The sequence below is a fragment of the Crocodylus porosus genome, unplaced genomic scaffold (genome assembly GCF_001723895.1).
Source record: "Crocodylus porosus isolate Cpor-Errol unplaced genomic scaffold, CroPor_comp1, whole genome shotgun sequence".
NCBI classification, from domain to species: domain Eukaryota; kingdom Metazoa; phylum Chordata; order Crocodylia; family Crocodylidae; genus Crocodylus; species Crocodylus porosus.
The window spans coordinates 7,365,590-7,385,094 of record NW_017728940.1 but is presented as its reverse complement, the minus strand read 5'-3'; the positions used below and the strand labels follow the sequence as shown (position 1 = coordinate 7,385,094).

The 19,505-nt window shown below is 44.9% G+C and overlaps 1 long non-coding RNA gene across 1 annotated transcript; it reads left to right on the top strand.

Annotated features, from left to right (window-relative positions):
- Window positions 1–786: 786 nt before the first annotated feature.
- Window positions 787–19,342, top strand: LOC109318666. The gene is made up of 3 exons (XR_002103300.1): window positions 787–893; window positions 14,642–14,728; window positions 18,874–19,342. It is a non-coding gene; the product is annotated as an uncharacterized LOC109318666 (long non-coding RNA).
- The last annotated feature ends 163 nt before the right edge of the window (window positions 19,343–19,505 follow it).

The following is a 19,505-nucleotide window of genomic DNA, read 5'->3' as shown; positions in this document are numbered from 1 at the left end:
CCTGCTGTGGAAGCAGAAATCTTGGGGGAAGGGGAAGTGCCCCTGCATCCCTCCCTGACACTGCCTATGCTGTCACCTATGGTTGGGTACCACCCATTGCCCCACACTCTGGGGGACTCGGGCCTGGGGGCGGGGGGCAGTGGGTCAGGAGTGAAGGGCCCTGGCAAGGCCAGGGGACTATGAGTTTGGAGTGAGGGACACTGGAAGGGCCAGGGGGTTGTGGGTCAGGAGTGAAGTAATGGCAATGGCAGGGGCAGGGCACTGGCATATCAGGTCTGCTCAGCACCACAAAGCAGTGAAGGGGACAGCTGCAGCTGGACCTGTGTCCTGGTGAGTGAAGAGGGCAGGGGGAGTTCTGATTTTCCATGGTAAAAAAATAAATGCCATACTATATAGGCATTTAGAATTTATTTTATTATAATGATTGAAGCACTGGTAGGCTTCCAAATTGCTTTAAAATTGTAAATATATCAATAAAACATTGTGCTCAAATGATACCTATATATAGTACCATTTCATTTTAACTGCAGCAAAACTCGGATTTAGGAGTTTTAATTAGAGAATTTGGGGGTTTTGTCAGAGAAGCTTGGATTTTTAAACTGAGAAAACCAGGATCCCTGATTATCAGTATAAATCCAGATAAATTCACTGGTATTCATTTGGAATTTATTGTATAGAATATCCTTGGTAAATGTATTATAGAGTTGACAGTGCTTTATTTGACATACAGTACATTAACTGCCTTATAAAATATACATTATATGCATATTTGCTTTTTCAGTTCAAAGCTTAACAGCGTGTCTGGCTGTAGGTCTGTAAGCTACCCTCTGGGATTCAACTGGGATTCAACTACCTTCTGCCACTGGGAAATGACAGGCATCTTCATTTCTCTAGTATTTCAATTAGCACATTTGTGGCCTAATTTTTTTTTTTCTGATCTAAATTGTTATGGGTGTGCATGTGCATGCTTGTGTGTCTGTGCATGTGTGTAATGTTATTTGCCCATGGATTAGAAATTTGTCTTATTCACTAATTTTCCAGAGATAATTTAATTTTCTCCATAGACATGTGTGCACAAGTGCTCTCTCTCTCTCTCTCTCTTTGACACACACACACACATTCATGCATGAGGGAAAACTCTTTCATTCCAAAGCTTGCGAGTGAGAGTCTGATCACAGTTACATCAGAGTTAATTCAGAAGTCAGTGGAGTTGCTCTGGATGGAGCGTGGTGCACATGAGTTCATAATTCCTCTGGGTGCGTCTATGTGAGATGCTACTGCACAGTCATTGCTGTTCATTTGTTTAGTACGTGTATTAGCAAGCACTAAATAAATGCACAGTAACTGCAGTTACTGCGCACTAGCAGTAGTCATCTTTTAGGTGACACTAATGAGCAGTAGCCTAATAATACTGCACAGTAACATATTAAGCTGTCTGTACTGCAATGTACTACTGTGCACTATTTTTCAGCACCCATTCAATTGTGCCATGCAAGCCAGACACAAAAATATTCTATGTGTATTTTCCATTTTACGGTACCATAAATTGCCTGAGCATGTGGTATGTTGCTATTTATTGTGTGATTACAAATGTTAATTATGCCATAGATGTAATATCTCCCAGGGGCCTAGGGAAAAACAACTGGATTAGTTTATGAAAACAGATGATTGATGTAGTTAGAGCTGTAGCGATAACTGAGGGGTTATAATCAGACAAGGTAGCACAGAGAGATGCTGAAGAGATTATGAGGTAGGTAAGAAACACTGTAGTATACTGTTTTTTCACAGCATCTGATGAAATTAGCTCGGTTTCATGAAAGCTTCTGGTCTATAACTATCTTATTGAGTCTATAAAGGTGAATATCTATCCTGCCTATAGACAAGAAGAACAGGTTCCTCCCAAAAAAACTGTCAGGACCCCTGGGATTTGAATCCAGATCTTTCACACCCACCTGCAGAAGCAGACGGGGAGGAAGGAGGATCTGGATAACTACAGGCCAGTTTGCCTCACCTGTATCCTTGGAAAAACCTTTGAAAAAATTATTAAGGATCACATTTGTGGGCGTCCAGCAGGAAAAATAATGCTGAAGGGCAACCAGCACAGGTTCATTAGCACGTAGATCCTGGCTGTCTAACCTTGTTTCTTTTTATGACCAGGTCACAAAATGCTTAGATGTAGGGGACAAGGTAGATGTCATCTACCTGGATTTTAAGGAAGCCTTCAATACAGTATCTCATCCTATTCTCATAAATAAACTGAGCAGCTACAGCATAGATGATTACACGGTCAGGTGGGTGGCAAATTGGCTATCGGGATGCACCCAGAGTGTGGTGGTGGAAGGGGCAGCATTGACCTAGAAAGATGTGGGCAGTGGAGTTCCCAAAGATTTGTTCATTGGACTGGTGCTGTTCAACGTCTTCATCAGTGACTTGGATGAGGGCAGGAGGACCTTCCAGAGGGATGGATTTAGATTGGCCAACACAGTGATGTGTGAATCACCTGTACATTCAAACTGGAAGATCAAAAACAAACATGTTCAAATGGAGCTACTCTAATGACATGATATATGCAAGTGCAGTGAAGTGCGGACTATGGAGTACATGTTCATTTGACAACTTCTTGTTGAGACTTGTATGAAGCAAGACCTTGCTCCAGCAATGGTAAGAGCCATTGCTTGTGCACAATTCTGAAAAAAATGTAGTTTATGACAAGGACACGAGAAGAAGAACCTGGGACTTCCCAGGAGGATCCCAAATGCAGCACCAGGTGACCTGAATGCATCAATAGGAGCCACAAGCCCCAGATGGGAGGGCTGTATAGTCTAGAAGAGGACACTGGTACATGGGCAGCTCAGTGTCTTCATATACACTGCCCTGGCTTTTGTGCCCTGGAGAGGTCACTTCAGCTTCACTTTATATTTCAAGTGAGGGTTACATTCAGTGAGCTGATGTCTCACTTAGAATAATTCTATTGTTTCATGAGACAGACAGATGCCTGTTTGTTAAAGTGACACTTGTTGGATGCTGCTGCCTTGGAACGTCCTGCTTGACTCTGTGGTAGCCTTAGCCTAGCAGGCCTTCTGGGAGGAAGGGAAGCATGGGCAAGTATGCCTGATAAGAGCCAGCAGATGTGATGGTAGAAGAGGTGACAGCACCAACTTTCAAACCCAAGCCTGCATTTCCCTTTAGGGGAGAGGTAGTGGCTTTCGATGGATTGGTCACAGCGGATGGATCTGAAGAGGTCTGGTGAGAGTGACCATGGCGACAGCACTTTGGACACAGTCAGCTGAACTGGAGATGATCTGGCTTGATTTCAGCAGGATTGTGCTACAAAAGACTGTAAATGTACAGGCTTCTGATTTAAATTATTTCATTCAGTTAATGAGTGGCCTGGACTGGGAATCAGTGTCTGGGGGCTTGTGAGGGCCTCTGTGGTCTCTTTTTTGACTTTGGGCTCCCTGAAATGAATCAAGAGTGAGAAATAATGGGTTTTTTTGGTCATGATCGAGGAACAGGATCTGAAATTCTGCTTGGAGACTTTGAGATAGTGTGTACTATAGGAAAGGTATATAACCTCAATGGGGCCTGGACTGTGGCCTGGAAGGGCTGTGCCTTCCCGTGGGTGGAACTGTGAAGCCATGTGGCAAAGGAGTACAGTGAGCCCTAGCAGCATAACTTGTTTGTGGAGGAGGGACATATATTTTGTGTGTGCGCCAAGTCCTTTGTGAATGCAACTGGGGGTGGTGAAGAACCTACAGGAAAAAATTGGCAGGGAAAGAATGAGGAGAGTCCACAAGGGACCATACTCATGGTAGAAGAGGTGGTAGGGGAAACCTTGCAGAAGAGCCTAGACCCACAGCAAGTTTACATTGAGGAGGCTGCAGGGATGGCTGACTTGTTGGAAAGGACTTGGGATCCAGAGGAGGAACCAGAGGGCTCTAGAAATGGGCGGGGTGGGGTGGGGGAGGATGAAGATGGAAACTGGAATGAAAACAGTGGCTGTATGAAAAGAAAGTCAGAGGACTAGCCAGTCCAAGAAAAGAGGTGACAATGCAGGTCAGAGGGAAAAGGAGGTTGGCAATGTATGTCATCTCATGGGATGCTCCCTAGTTCTCTCTCTCGTGCCTGAAGAGCCCTGAGCCCTCAGACCAGGGATTTAGTCAGAGAGGTCCCTGGAAGAAAGCCTGTGGAAGTTTATGACATTTACACAAATGAATGAGGGAAAAGAAGGGGCAAACTGGGCATTTAGCCCCATGGACAATTTATCAAGTTGGCTTAGGGTTTTTTAATTTTATTTTTGGTCAATGGTAATTACAATAGCCTCTATTTTTAAACAAATGGTGTTGCAAAATCACTGGGCCCATAGCTTGTCCATCATGTCAGGCTGCAGTGAAAATAGAGCCATCGCACTGCCTCATGGACTTAGAAGTCCTCCTGCTACTTCACTAGGGGATTTCAGTTCCACCCTGAAGGAAGAAACAGGCTTCAGAAGAGGGGATTACACCCTGAACAAGTTAGCTAAGTTCCTTGGCCGGATCATAAAGGAGCAGAGGCTTCAGGGCACCCAAAAAAGCAGCCTAGAGTCACAGATGTCTGGGTTGTTAGAACAACTTGAATTCCTGCTGTCTTTTTCACCCTTCAGCTCTTGTTTGAAGGTAATTTAAACAGCTCTAGATTGACCAGTCTGTCTCTGTGCCTGTTGTGGAGCTGTTTGAGGATGTTGGTGTATCTTTTGATGTCTTTGTGACTGTACTGAGCTACTTGTGTAACATTTTGATTAAGTAGCTAAGTTGTTGGGGGTTTTTTTTTTTTGTATTCTTGTTTGGGGTTTTTTAAAAAGTGATTCTATTACAGTTAAAAAGGGTTTTTTTAACGGGGGGAGTTTATGATTTCACATGGCTAACGGTTGCCACGTGCCATACAGCATGTCTGGTATCTTCGATCCATTTTAATCATTTCCTTATGCTAGCAACTGCTCTCATGTGCTAGCAGCTGTTCTCATGTTAGCAAGTGGAATAATTCTAGCAACCAGTTACAGGTTATTCAAATCCTGTAATGCAATGGCAGTATACATTCAACACATAGGGCATGTCTACATGTGCGTATTAATGTGCTAATGCTTATTAATGCCTATTACAAGTATTGTCCTGCTGTGGAGTAAATTAGTTACTCCAGCCTAACAGGGGAGCACATGTAGACACCGTGAGGTTTACTGTGCAGCTAATTAGTCAACTGTGCAGCTAATTGGTCATCTTGTGTAGATGTGCCCACTGTCTAGTTTTTTGAATGAGCTGATCTTTCCCATAGTAAGCATTAGTATTTGGTGACTGAATAGAAAGGGCAATTATGTTGGTACTTAGTGTTGCTAGGTTGGCTCCCCAGTTTAAAGTAGCAGAGAAGACGAGTATTGTTTTTCTTTCATGGTCCACTGAGCTCTTCTTGATGGTGCTTTCTTTCACTACAAAGGAAACTAGCAAAACAGATGTGTTATTTTCAAATCTAAGTGGTTTATTCAGAAAGAAATTGAAGGAACTAAAACTGAAGCATTTGGGTGAAATATGCCAACCACAATTTGGCCTTAGAAGATGACTCTGTTAACAAAAAGTCTGGATCACAAAATCACAGAAAACAAGATGTAGAGGTCAATAGTCACAAGCCTAAATAAAGCTTTCACTGACATACTTCAAGAAGAGGAATTAGAATTACACTTGAAATTGAAAAAGACTTTTCAGAAGATCAAAGAAAAGCTGGGCAGCAAAAAAGGCATCAATATTCTACCATTAAAAACTATAGATCATGTTAAGACAGAGAAAAACAAAAGTTAATTAAAATCTGTTCCAAATACAAACACAGGTCATCAATGAGACACAGCAATTAATGGCGCTTGCTGTCCAAGTGGTCTCTAAAATGACTGGGATAAAATTCACAACTCATGAGCTCCCATCACGTCCTTTGAAACACCAGCAACCTCTACAGAGGGCAAGATTTGAGACAAAACTCCTGAAAAAAGAGAGGCTAAGCTAACTTAAAGCCATGTATAAAGGCATTAATACAAAAAAGGAAATACTTAAGAAATATATGGAAACCAGAGAACTAAAACAGTTATGGAAGACCTAGTCTTAGAAAAAATGAGAAGATACGTTAACAGAATTAAGACATACAGGATGCATCTACACATTCATTGATGTGCTTTAGGTTAGGTTGCCTTGGGTGTCCTTCAGGTGGGATAAGCCAATGCCTGAGCATGTTGGGGCAGTGAGTAGCAAAAGGAGCCCCTGGACTCTACAGGGTCTCGAAGAGTGCACAGTGACTGGGGTTTGCAACAGGTTCTCACTCAGATCGAAAGGTTTTTGTGGTTTGAGGTTAGAGCAGTTGGTACTTGAGCAACAGAATCTCTTATTCCCATATAGGTGAGCATCACTGGTGCTGCTGAATGGAGAATCTCTACAAAAGGAAGATTTTTGACTAGAGGGCTGTGTCAAGGCAGGAAGTAAATTTTAATTCATTGTCATTTGTAGAGGCTCTAGAAGGGCATGATTATGAACATACTGGAGCATATTAAGGATGCTGTTGACTAGCCATCATCTTAAACTCAACATGGCTCAGGAAGAGTTCTTAATCGCCTCAGCCTCTTTTACAAGCTTTCTTGCTCACCGTGGAGAGTGCAACCTTCCTATCTATCACTTGGCTTCATACCCAGGGAGCTCTAGGTCCCCACATTCAGGCTGTGTTTAATTCTGGTAAATTATTTTGAATGGCACATCTAAATATCACCTAATACTTTTCTACAACTGAAATTTTTGTCCAGGTTCTTGTCTTGTCATGTCTTGATTAAAGCAACATCATCCTCATTTATATCCATCCAGAATGCTGCTGCAAAAGCCATCCTCCTTTCCCACTGCTTTGACTATGTCACCTTTCTGCACCCCTCCACTGGCTCTCCCTTCCCTATCACATGAAACATAAACTACCTGTTTATACTTGCAAAGGTCTTTCATCTTGAGTTTGCTTGGATCATAAACTTAATAATATAGCCCTAGGCCCCTAGCATAATAATAAAGTTTCTAGTCTCTTTTTAACTGGAGAAAAATATGCATTGTGTTATGGGATGATACACCACACTACTTGTTCAAAATCCCAGGTATGTCCATGATCTTAACATCTCATATTTAGTGGTTGATTGTCGAACAGCTGGCATTTTCTCTACCATTTGCTCCTATAACAGGAGTTTCTTCTTGAGAGAGATTTTCAAAGGTGAAAATACCAGGTAGGTGTCTAACTGGAGACAAGAGAAGCAGCTGTATGGCAGACTGTTGCTCCTCCATGCTGGGAAAGTGATCACTTGGTCACTTCCTTATGCTTTATGATGGGCGTCTCTCAAATTTCTGAGCTTTGATGGCTGCCACATGAAACCAGGAAGGAATATTTTTCTCCTTCTGCAGTGCTGCTACATGTCAGAGTTTTTTCCCCCTCTTCCTTAGAAGCGTTGGCTGAAGCCAAGACTGGGGGTTTTGATTAGTGTGTGCTGATGCTTTTGCTGCGACTTAAACCCAGATGCTGCTGGCTTTAGCGTCTTGCCTCTCCACTCAGGATCAGACCCATTACCACATTTGGGGTCAGGAAAGAATGTTACTCCATGGTTGGATTAGTACAGGCTATGAGGGTTTTGGGGTTTTTTTTGCCTTCTCTCTCAAGAGTATTTTAACATCCCTTGCAGCAGGAAGACATCAGCCACTGCGTTCCCCCTGTTTCACCTGTGGCAGGTTAGGGCATTCTGTCTTGTGATTGTGTCAGGGTTGGCTGTGTAGTTTTGCTAATAGGTTAGATAAATGGATTTGCATAGAATGGCTCGGATAGGGATGCTATTGCCTCAGAAAGAGGTGTGGACTAGATGACCTCTGAAGGGCCCATCAGCCTTACTTCTGTATGATTCTATGAACAGTTACCTATCCCTTTTGGCACTCTGATATTCGGGATTTCTTCAGTGTTCCCCAGCACAATCTCTGCTCCTCTGGGTATCCCACCTGTGTCTGCCTGAAGATTTCCTTTGAACCCTTTGGAAATCACAGCATATCACTCCTGGGAACAAGCCAATTCACGCCAAGATCTGGCACTAAAGGCAGTGTGGATCAGGTTCAGGTATTGCTATTAGTCAGTGAGATCAAAAATTGCTCCATAGTGTATTTTGTTGGAGAAACTCTAAGATAGCACAGTTTAGCAATAAGCAATACTTTATACTAAAACTCATTTTGGAAAGATCTCCCATCTGGTCCTCTGTCCATTACCCAGCACTTTTCTTCTTTCCTGTTAGAAAGTTATTGGCTTGCACTTTCCACTGCCCAAAGGGCAACTGTCCTGCTCTTTACCACTGTGGCTTCTCCAGGTGCCCATGGAAAACCCACAGCCCTGTCAGCAGTGCTGAACCTGCTTTTGACCCCTCTGGTCTGTAAGAAGGAGGGAACAGATCAAGGCAAGGTAATAACTTCTGAGCTTTCACCCATTCTGACCCTGAAAGCCTAGTCCCAAAATACTTGGCCAGTTAAATTCAGGGGGAGTTCACAGCATGGCTTCTAGGCTCTCACAGTATTAATGCTTTGAGCCAGGTGGTGTTTGTGGAGTAAATCAAACTTTCTTAGTTGGTATGGGAGGGGTAGCTATTCTCACTCAAGAGCTATGTTTGGCTCCCCCAACATAACTTTCCTGTCTCCACGCCACTGTTCAATCTGCAGTGAACAGCTCCTTCCAGGGTGCATCTACACGAGAAGTTTACTGCACAGTTGACTAATTAACTGCACAGTAAATGCCTTGATACTACATGTGCACCCCTATTAGGGTGCATGAAACTAATAAACTCTGCAGTGGGGTAGTACTTATAAATATAAGTACTCTCCTGCTGCAGAGTTTTTTTGTGTGCAGTAGTGCACGTGTAGATGCTGCCCCAGCTGGCTAGGTCACAGACTGCTTCAGTGCAGGGCTAGCCAACAGGCAGCCCCCACACTAAAACACCTTCATGCCCCAGCCAGCCCCCACACAGCATGTGGAGCCCAGTCAGAGCAGCCTTGGGATGGCACGCTGATTCTCCGGGGTTTATTCTCCAGAGTTTATTTGTGTGCATTAATCACACGTGGAGACATATCCCCAGTGACCCAGGTTGGAACTCCCTTTCCCCTTTTGACATTCTCTTTCAATGAAGCACTGTAATTTCATTCTGAATCTGTTCCTAGGCTTTGTATTTTCCTCCCTGGCACAAACCCCACACCTTCGTCTGGCAGGATGGCTCCTTTCCTGCTACAGGTCAGAACTTAAATGAATTGAGTTTGTGGTTTCCTGTCCTGGAGGTCAAGCCCATTGAAGCTACCTGTTGAGCCTTGATGAAGGGGAACAGGGGGTAGGGGCTGCTACCCTGTGGGAGTGTCTACATGTGCCATTAATGCACCTTAAGGTTACTTTACTTTAAAGTAAGGCATAATAAATTGCCCCTGGGAACCTGTCTACATGTGCACCCATGTCAGGAGCAAATTTGTTCCCAAGGCCTGTGTCCCCATGAGTGGGAATGTGTGGCTTGTGCCTTTAAGCCTTTTGTGGCACAACAAAATGCATGCAGTACATGTTAATGTGTTTGATGCACTGCATATTTGCAGCACAGAGACAAAATTAGATACCAGGAAATCCTGGTATCTAAAAAAAACTGCTCCAAAAAAAGCAGCACAGCAGCAGCAGCACGCAATCTTTTTTGGATTGCTGCTACTGCAACTTTGGGAGGCCCCCAGGACCCTAGGTAAAGCTGTTGGCATCAGCCCAGTTGCTGGACCCAGCCTCGCTTACCCCTCCTGGGGCAATTTGCTGTGCACCACAGCATATATGCAGGAGCATGTCCAGGGACAAGTAGCAGAAGCACACATATATGCCACTGCTATTTGTACCTAGGGAAATGCATATGCATGCTCTTGGGGACATGCCCAAAGGGAGCAGTTGAGTCCAGGACTGCTCCTGCCCCTCTGCAGCAGCCAGGGGGAGTTCCAGGCTCCCCTGGGGCTGGCAGGGGCATGGAGGTCAGGCCTGGGCTGAAGAGGGTAGGGAGGGAGCTGTCCCAGAGCAGAGGACATCTCTCAGCCATGTGGAGTTAGGGATCAGAGCCTGGCTCATGTCTATACGCATACACGCTCACACAGTTCTGTGAGATCTCAATTGTAATGCTTTAGTGCTGAACTGCCACAATTATCAAAAGGGAAATTAGCCCAAACCTTAGATCTGAATATTCTCTGGGTAAAGGTTCTTTTCTGAAACTCAGAAAAGCCCCGTCTGTCTGATGATTTAAACCAAATCATCAGTAACCCCAATTCTTTGGAGTGTTTAGGGACTTGTTCTCTGTCTAGCTTTCAACTTTTTTGTAGAATGGGATCATCTTCCAACTAGTTAATATTTTAACTGTGTTTTGAAGTGGTAGCTGATTAGTCATTGGGAGTGTTTACATGTGCATTAATGTGCTGTTGCTACTGCACATTAAGTTTAGTACCCTTAACATGAGGTGCTAACTAAATGCACAGTAACTTGTGCTACTGTGCAGTAGAAAAGGCACATGGTCTTTTTGTGATGCTTAATGCACAGCAGAGTAATTTTACTATGCATTAGTGCATTAGCACAGTTTTTGCTGTGCCGTGCTAATGCAGAGTAGAATTAGTTTACTGTGCATTAAGTGTCTCATGTAGATGCACCTACTGTCATCTATAATGTGCTGATTAGCTTTGTACATAAATATTCCTAGATAATCAGCTCAGATCAAGGCCCTAGGCCCAGCTGGTCTTAACTGAGTGATCAGAGCAACCAATCCCCTGGGGCTCCAGTAAACAGTCCCACCCACTCCAGCCTTTAGAAGAAAGCTGGAGGTAACAGTAGCAAGTCTGGGCAAAGACATCCTTGTTCCAGACCCCTCCACAGTTCCTTGACATGACTTAACTGGAACTTCAACTCTAACTCCAGGCTTTCTGGACTTTGTCTGATTAACTGCCCATGCCCCGGTCCCTAACACCCTGCCTCCTCTGCTTCTCTTGTTGGCATTTGCCAAAAAGGCTGGATCGCTGTGTCCAGCTCCAACTCTCTAGAGTGGGGCAGGATTAAAAAGAAACCCCAGGGGAGCTCTCCAGAATGACAGTTCACTAGAGAGGGCTGCAAGTTGGAAAAGGAGGCAGAAACTGATGTGACGCTAATGGGTGCCTGTGCACGTGCACTGAGGCTGCTTCAGCATGCTGTAATTACAGGGCATCGGAGCAGACTTGATTAATCGAGTCTGCTGGAGTGTGGCAATTACTGCGCCCCAGCAGACTTCAGTGTCATATATATCGGTGTCCCCATGCTGAAAGATGGCGGCAGGAGTGCTTTAACTAAAGCTTATGGAACAAGCTTTAGTTTAAGTGCCCCCACTGCCATTTTTCAGCACTGGGATGCATTTATACATGTGCTCCAGAAGGGGGAGTGCGGGGGGAGGACACTTTTGAGCTGCTCTTATTAAAGCGCCCAGAGCGTTATGTGTGTCAGCTTTCCTGTACTAAAACATGGCGGCAGGGGTGCTTTAAAATGCCCCCACTGCCATTTTTCAGTGCAGGGATGCTGATACACGTGGCGCTGGAGTCTGCTGGAAAGTGGTACTTACCGTGCTTCAGCAGCCTTGATGCACATGTATAGGTGCCCTCGGAGCTGCTCTAATTAAAGTGCCCTCCCCCCCACCGCCTCCCAGACATGTATAAACACCCAAAGTGCCAAATCCTGGGAAGTACTGAGTAGTAGTACCTTTCAAGATTTGGCCCCAGTATGTTTGTTGGTCATGTCAGGGAGCAGAGGGGAGGGGAAGGGGACTTGCTTTGGAGTGGGAATAAAAGACCAGCTGGGCTACAGAAGCCACGTTCTTTTCTGACACCTTCGAGCTCTGGCAGAAGCCAGTAGGTTGGCTGAGTTTGAGTATCTTCAACTCTCAGCCGGCCCCTCCCAATTCCCAGAGTTACAGCTTCTGTCCCAAGTCTCTGGGCAGGGGATGGGGTCATGGCACAGTAACTCCAGGGCAGTGATAGGAGAAGACCAGGTGATGAAATCCAGGTTTGAAAACCATCTGATTGCATCTGGATTTATTGATCTAGACACTGAGTTTAAAAACTAAATCTCATCTATTTATTTGGCATTGGGTTTTTAATAGCAATAGCACCAAAGTGCAAGCATCCCCTTACCTGTGTGCAGCAGAGCTGTGGCTATGCACACAAATGGGACTCTACCCTAATGATGACTGTCAGAACATCCTGGTTTTGTTTATTGCTGCTCTTTGTAGTTATTACTTGTATTACCCCAGTGCCTAAGGATCCTAATTATTGAGTGGGATCCCATTGTGCTATGTGCTGATGTATTAAAACATAAACACTACAGTATTTCTATACTCCTCCTTCCTTTGGCCCCTTTTTACCTCAATCAAGAAATCCAAAGAATAATTTTTCAACATGCTTTCTGAAATGGGGGCACCAGAACTGCACTAAATATTTTATAGTTATTGCTGCAGTTCCAAACATGGAGGTAACATATCCTTCCTACTCCTACTTACAACTCCCCTGTTTATTCATCCAAAGATGGCATTAGACCTCCTGACCACTGTTCACATTAAGAGCTCACACACTGGTAATTTCTGTTTTGACCTGCATGTTATTTTCAGACTTACAGCTGCCCAGGTTAGAGTCCCCAGCCGTGTAAACAAATAGGCACTCTCATACATATGTTTCCAGATGTATGGCAGCACAATTGACCTTGTTGAAAATGGCATATTTGCATTACACTCAAGATACCAAGTGAGGCAGGTTACTTTGTATCAGGGACTTGTCCTCCTCACTGTTTACTTCTCTCCCATTTTTGCCATTTGTCAAGCTGACTGATAAAAATATTTAACAGGGCAAGACAAAAACTGATCCTTGCAGGACCATTCTGGCTCAGTGGTGATTCTCTGGCTACATTCTGAAATGCATCAGTCAACCAGTTTTTAACCCATTTCATATATAACGTGGTTTTTATGTCATTCTCGTTGCTGAGTCAAGGTGCCATGTGGTACTGAATCAAATGACTTATAAAAGCCTAGTCCTTTATCAATTAAACTTGTACTATCCTAAAATATTTTTGCTAGTTTGATAAGAACTTTATTCAGTGAACCCATATTGATGACATTGATTATGTTAGTCTGTTTAGATGTTTATTAATTTTGTGGTGTGCTTAATTATGACTATTAATTGTGTTCCATTGTTTTGCCTAGGACTGGAATCAAGCTGACAAGTCTAGAAGAACTCAGGTCATTTTGTTTAGTCTCAAACTGCATTTACTTTCATCCTGTCCTTTGGAAATTCCCCAGTGTTCCAAGAGTTGTTAAAAGTTTCTAGAGCTTCTTGGGCTGCTCTTTTAAAATTAAATATAAAATAGGTTCAAATTAAATTCTTGTTATTGTCTCTCAGTGACTGGATAAAACGTGTTCATATAATACGAAAAAAATCATTAATTTTTTTTCCTCTCCATTAGCTCCCTGTGAAGTTGGCCAGGGGAGCTCAGAGTCAAGCTGAACTCTGCTTCTCCATCCATTGTCATCAGCAGTAAAGATGCTTAAAGTCAAATCTGGCCCTCCTTAACCTGTACTTATATAACACCTGTGTCTTTAGATCCCACCCTAACTGTCATGTGTATAACAATTGCCTTCAGCTGATTGCACAGGCCTAATTGCTTGGTCCTTTGTCCGAAACTTAGCAAACAATTATGTTGCTGATGCACAAGAAAGAAGAGAATGAATCTCTCCTCCCTTTCCACACCCCCCTGCCCCCGCCCCTGTAGCTGGGTGGGTTCTGTACCACACAAAGGGGTAAAAAGCAAGAAAATGTTTCTATCTAAAAAAAAAAAAAGACCGAATACCTCCAGCATACAGTTCTGCTGAGTAAGAGTATGGCAGCCCTTGTCAGATTAGAATTGCATTGAAAATTTTCATTATAAAGATTTGGCATGTACGATAGTGAACAAAACCAAGCACCCGTATAGCATAAGTAATTCTGAGACTCTAATTATAATCTCTGATCCTAAATTGCTGAATTGCTCTGCTGAGGAACTGAAATTTTTTTCCCTTGGCCTCATTCCAGAGGGGTGTGTGTGTGTGTGTGTGTGTGTGTGTGTGTGTGTACGCGTGCATGTGGCTAGTGTTTTGTGGGGGGGGAGGAGGGGGCTTGTAGATGTGGGTGAAAAGCTATAGCAAGATTCCTTTGATCATCTCTGAATTATGAAGAAATACAGAGAAAGGAGGGTTATGTAATGGAAATAGATGGATACATCTGAACTGCTGAGGGTGACATTCTCAGGTGCTTGGAGCCAGTGAGGGTCAGGGCCCTTTGCTCTTCTGACAAAAGAGCATTGAAGACAAGCTAGTGGCTCACTGGATTTGTGCATGGTACCTCAATCTTCGCTAGCACTTAGAACTACTGGATGGATAGTGGTATAGAGGAACATATTCTTTCCCCAGCACCCAAATTAGGCATCTGGGGAGGTGTTCATGTGGAGTCAAGAGGCGAGTAATCCTTTTGCTGGTCTTTGTGAAGTGTCTGTGCAATGTCATGCTTCCCAGCATATCTTCCTTCTGCAGGAGCAATTCCAGAGTGCGTGGAATAGCACCTCTCTTCCAGACCACAGTCTGGGATCAGCAATCAGGGGCTTTATATCTCCAAAGCAGGTAAGAATTCCCTCCCTCCCATCCCCTTTCTCCCCTCCCTTCCTCTCCCCTAACTGCCCACCGCTCCTGTACCTGTCTGAATTGGGGTGGGTGGATGAGCTGTTTGCTCCTGCCCTGCTCCAGTAAGTCTGTGTGGAGAGCTGGGGACAGCAGCAGGTGGCTTCCCTTTTCCTGTCAGGCTCCCTACCAGCCCAGGAGCAAGCTCAGGAAGGGGGAGCCTGTTCACCACCATAATTATTGTTGCTGAGCCCAGGTCCCTACACAGCCCGGCTGAACAGGACAGGAGTGGCTCTGGAGCTCCCCTGTCCCCAGGTCAGCCAGGGACAGTAGCAGTGGTGGGTGAGAGGGGTCAGGAAATGGAGGGTGATCATGAAGGGGAAGGGAAGGGGTGCTGCAAGTCAGTTCCTGGCTATAGCTCCTGCATCATTGACTGTCTGCCCCAGCTAGCCGGGGGAGGCTAGGAGCATGGAGGAACAGCCACTCTTTAACCACCAGTTTCTGCTCCTGCACCCCCTTTATAAAATCCATGATCTGCTTATGCCTGTGTGGAGGGTCTCATTTATTCCTGCCCTCCCTGGGCACTGCCCATGGGAGGTCCCACACAGGGCTGGGTGCTGCACTTTTCAGCATGTACAGGTCTTTAACCAGACCCATGTTCCTGTAGCAGAGGTGCTGCACTGTTCCTGCTGTGGTGGGAGTGGTGTACTGTAGCTGAACATCTCCAGAGCAGGGGCACTGCTGCAATCACTAACAATAGCTGGACTTTATTCCTTATGTTGCTACATGGAACTAGGTGAAAAGGTAACCATCGCTGGCTACATTGGCAGAATAGATATTCTGGCCTAGTTCCTGACTGGATGATTGAGTACAAAAGGTGTGGCAGTCCTGTTACAAAATAGTGGTGGTGTTTTGCAGGTCCAGGGCACTAATCAGGCCTGGAAAAACACAGGGTAAGAGGCCAGTTGATGGACAGGGTGCCTGCTTAGGTTTGTTCCCTCTGCTGCCATGACATACATTTGCAGTCTGTTATTGCTACCAGGAATTACCATAATTTGCTGCAAGAGCCCACATTTCAGGGCAGAGCTGCAGAACTGAACCAAAAAACCTCAGTTTGGCTTTGCTTGGGAGCTGTCTGCATGCAAATGGCAATGTGCTGGGTGGGATGGGGTCTTGGGTTTTTTCTGTCTGCAGGGAAAGAAAGTACATCAGAAATAGAGGGGGAAATAGAGGGAATGAAGGAGAAGGGTAATTTGCAATTTGGAAAATTATTTTAGACCTGTGGTGACTGGATCTAGAGCCAGTGGTTGTCTTAATTAAATCCAGGTTTCAGATCAACAGCAGGCCCAGCTTTCTTCCAGTGTCCCAACCCTAGCACTCAAAAGCAGGCAAAAATCTCTCCAGCTTCAGTGCTGCTCCTCAAGCAGTAGATGGAGTGGCTTCAGGAGCTTGTTAGCCACCACAGCCAGCAAGCTGCCTGCCATCTCCCCAGGCCCTGGAGGCATGTCCTACAGGTGCCCTATCTCCCTGCACCACAGGAGTGTGCAGCACCCCTTGCCTCTCCTCCAGGACAATTGCAGGCTCTCACATGCCAGCTTTTATGAGGTGCAGTTTGGGGCAACCTGCACTCTCTCATGGTTGTTCTTCTCTTGGGTGTTGGTATTCTCAGCTCTCAATATTTTGCTGTGGTGCAAAAGGGACTCTATGACCACATCTAGATGAGCGCATGTGGTGCTGCAGACCTGTCTGCAGTGCCAGATACTGCACAGGCCATCATTCTCCACACTGCTACCTTGCAGTGTACGTTATTTTTGTTTGACCCCAGGAGATCCCAGGGTCATAAAGACCCATGCCTAAGAAAAGCAAGTCCACGCAGGTGGTGGCTGTGTGTGCCTTCCAAAACCAGAGCCTGGCTGGGTGCAGCCACACTCTGGCTGCCGGGCAGGCTCCCGTCTGCAGGAGCGCCACAGCTGTAGCTCCCCAAGGCCCCCAAGACCCCAGATAAGGCTGCCGGGGTCAGTACAGTTGTGCTACTGCCGCTTGTCCTCAGGGAAACAAATGTCTGCACTTGGGTGGAGGGAGCCTACAAGGACTTCTGCTACCTTCAGTAAAATGTGATTGTTTGATTCTAGTGTTCCCCCTATCCGTGGTTAAAATAATGGATACCACCTCCTCTCAGCCATCCAGAGTGTTAGTGCCCCCCATCGTCTGTGGTGTGGTCGGACCCACAGCTCTCTTATTCTTTTCCGTGGGCAGCATTTAAGTGCTTCTGGAGACAGATCCAGAGTTACACAGGAGGTGCATTGTTCTCTATTCATTTCAGTGGAAAACCTTAATGTGCATTAAAATGTCTCCAACTTGAAATCCTACTTTCTTCTGACCACATAAAGCAGATGTGTAGACCTGGGCATCTAGACATCTATGTGGGCAGCAGTAAAAGGTCCCTCCCCCTTCACCATAAATATCCTATCAGTTAGAGCCCTTGCACAGCACAGGGAAAACCTGGTTTCTAGGTCCTCATCCTCCTGAAAGTGTTTGAACCCCCCCGCCAGTTATAGCCCAGAAGAGTGTCCTAGCACCCTGGAGTTCAGGGTCAATGCCGGTTCCATTACTACTTGGGTAGACTTTCTTAGCTTTGTGTATTTTTGCTTTGAAGTCCTGGGGAACAAATTAAAGTCCTGGAGGCATGTGTTTCCACTCTCTTTTCTCTGTACAATAGTTGATTATGCTTAATTCCAATGGCCACCAACCTCCACGATTCACTCTAATGACTAAGAAAAACAATTGGATGGCAAAACCTTGCTTCCCTAAGAAACAAAAGGCCTGGTTGAGTGTCCTGCTTAGGCTAAATCTTCTGCATCCCCCTTTGTGCCCTTTCTTTGGTTGTTGCTTATGGAAGAGCTGGGTGATGGCTAGGGAGCAATACAAAATATGTGGCTGTGCCCAGTCCTCTGGTCCTCCTTAGGGCTGTCTTCATCCTGACCCCTGGCAATACCAAGAGGCAGAGCTCTGGAAGGAAAGGGGTTCTCACGATTCTAGCTTGTTTGGGTTGTGCCCTACTTTCTAGGGTGGCAAATGCTCTTTTCCAGTTCCCTGCTGAATTCTCAGGGGTGGGAATTGCAGTCCTTTTGTTTATTTTCCCAAGCTATCACCTTCCTTTGGCACCAACTTCAGGGGTCTTCCCCCAGGCACCCCTCCTGATTCTCCCCTTAGGAGCAGACTACATCTTCCAGCTCCACTGGGGAATCATAAAAAAAAAAGCAAAAAGCTAAAAGTAAATAAATACAGATGCTCTTGAACTGACATTATGGAGGTACTAAGCACTGCTTGGATAAAAAAAAGCTTAAATTATGAATTAGGGCTGTATTATCCCTGGCCTGTCTGAGAAACAACTGGGAATACTGTCCAGGCATCACTGAATGGATGGTGAATGAGTTGTGAACACTGCAATCTGATCCTGTGTTTTGATTTATGGTGAAACCTGAAAAAAGGGGAATAAGCCCTGGACTGGGCTTTCATCACACACCTTCATGCAGCTCCACCCATTTCATTACAGACTCATGGTCAGTTCTGAGGGAGAGACAGGATGATCCAAAGTTGTAACTTAGCACAAAAACCAATATTAAACTGCCATTAGTAAGGGCGCAAACTCAATCACTATTATAGTCAGGAAATGTCAATATTCAAGTTTTTCTTTGCCCTCTTAATTCAACCCTTTTGTTCATTTGCATGATGAGACAATCTTTAATCACAATATCATATACTATTTTTCCCCCTTACAAGACTCCTGTCTCATTCGGTACCCAGAATGGTGAATAGTCACGTTTGTTGTATGCATTTCAAATCCTGCTCTGAAAGACGAATTATTCATTTCCTCATGGAATTCTGTGCGGTACCTAACAATTGTGTCAGAGTACGTCACAAACACGAATTAATCGATCTTCATCACACCCCTGTGAAATCCAGTGTCCAGGGCAGCACTCATCTGCTTTCACCAGGAGTCCCTCTTTTCTCTTCCTGCAGCTCTATGCCTTGTTCACTACACACTTTCCAAATGTGATTGTGATAGATATGGGCTTCACTATACCAGCTCATGAATATTCGATGTGACCTGGTTATCGTCATGTTTACTGTATATGTTGGTTTAGTTCAGTAGATGGTGGTTAAGAAAACAAGTAGAACAAAGATAAGCCGCTTCCCAGTAAACACTTCAGAGCTGCAAGGAGATAATGCTGAATCTATTAGACCTCAGGATTCTCCCTGTGGATAGAACCAGTGCTGAACAATAAATGGTCACAGAAACCTTCTCTTTCCATTTGCTGAGGAGCTGTTCAGTGAGGATCTGTATGGCTGTCTGAAGAAGCTAAGAGGCAAAATTTGTTTTTTTTGGTGGGGGTGATAGCTTTTTATTGGACCAACTGCATAATTGGTATAAAGCTAGACATGTTTTGTATGCAAGGCATTCTTTATCAGGTCTTAGGAGGGAAGAAGCTAAGACTGCCTGGTCAATCACCCGAGGGTTTTAGGGAAGACAGAGAGGCATATAGACTGTTTGTTGTTTTAAAATCCATGACTTGTAATGCTTTACTATTACTGCTACAATTAAACTACATCATGGTCTAAGTCAGTGGGTCTCAACCTTTTTTGTACCAGGACCCATCTGTAAACGTCAATGGCCAGTCCCGATCCAGTGCCCCTTACTCCCGACCCAGTGTCCCCAACCCCCAGGCCCCAGCTCCCCAGTGTGTGGGGTAGCGGGGCATGGGGAAAGGGGAGGGGG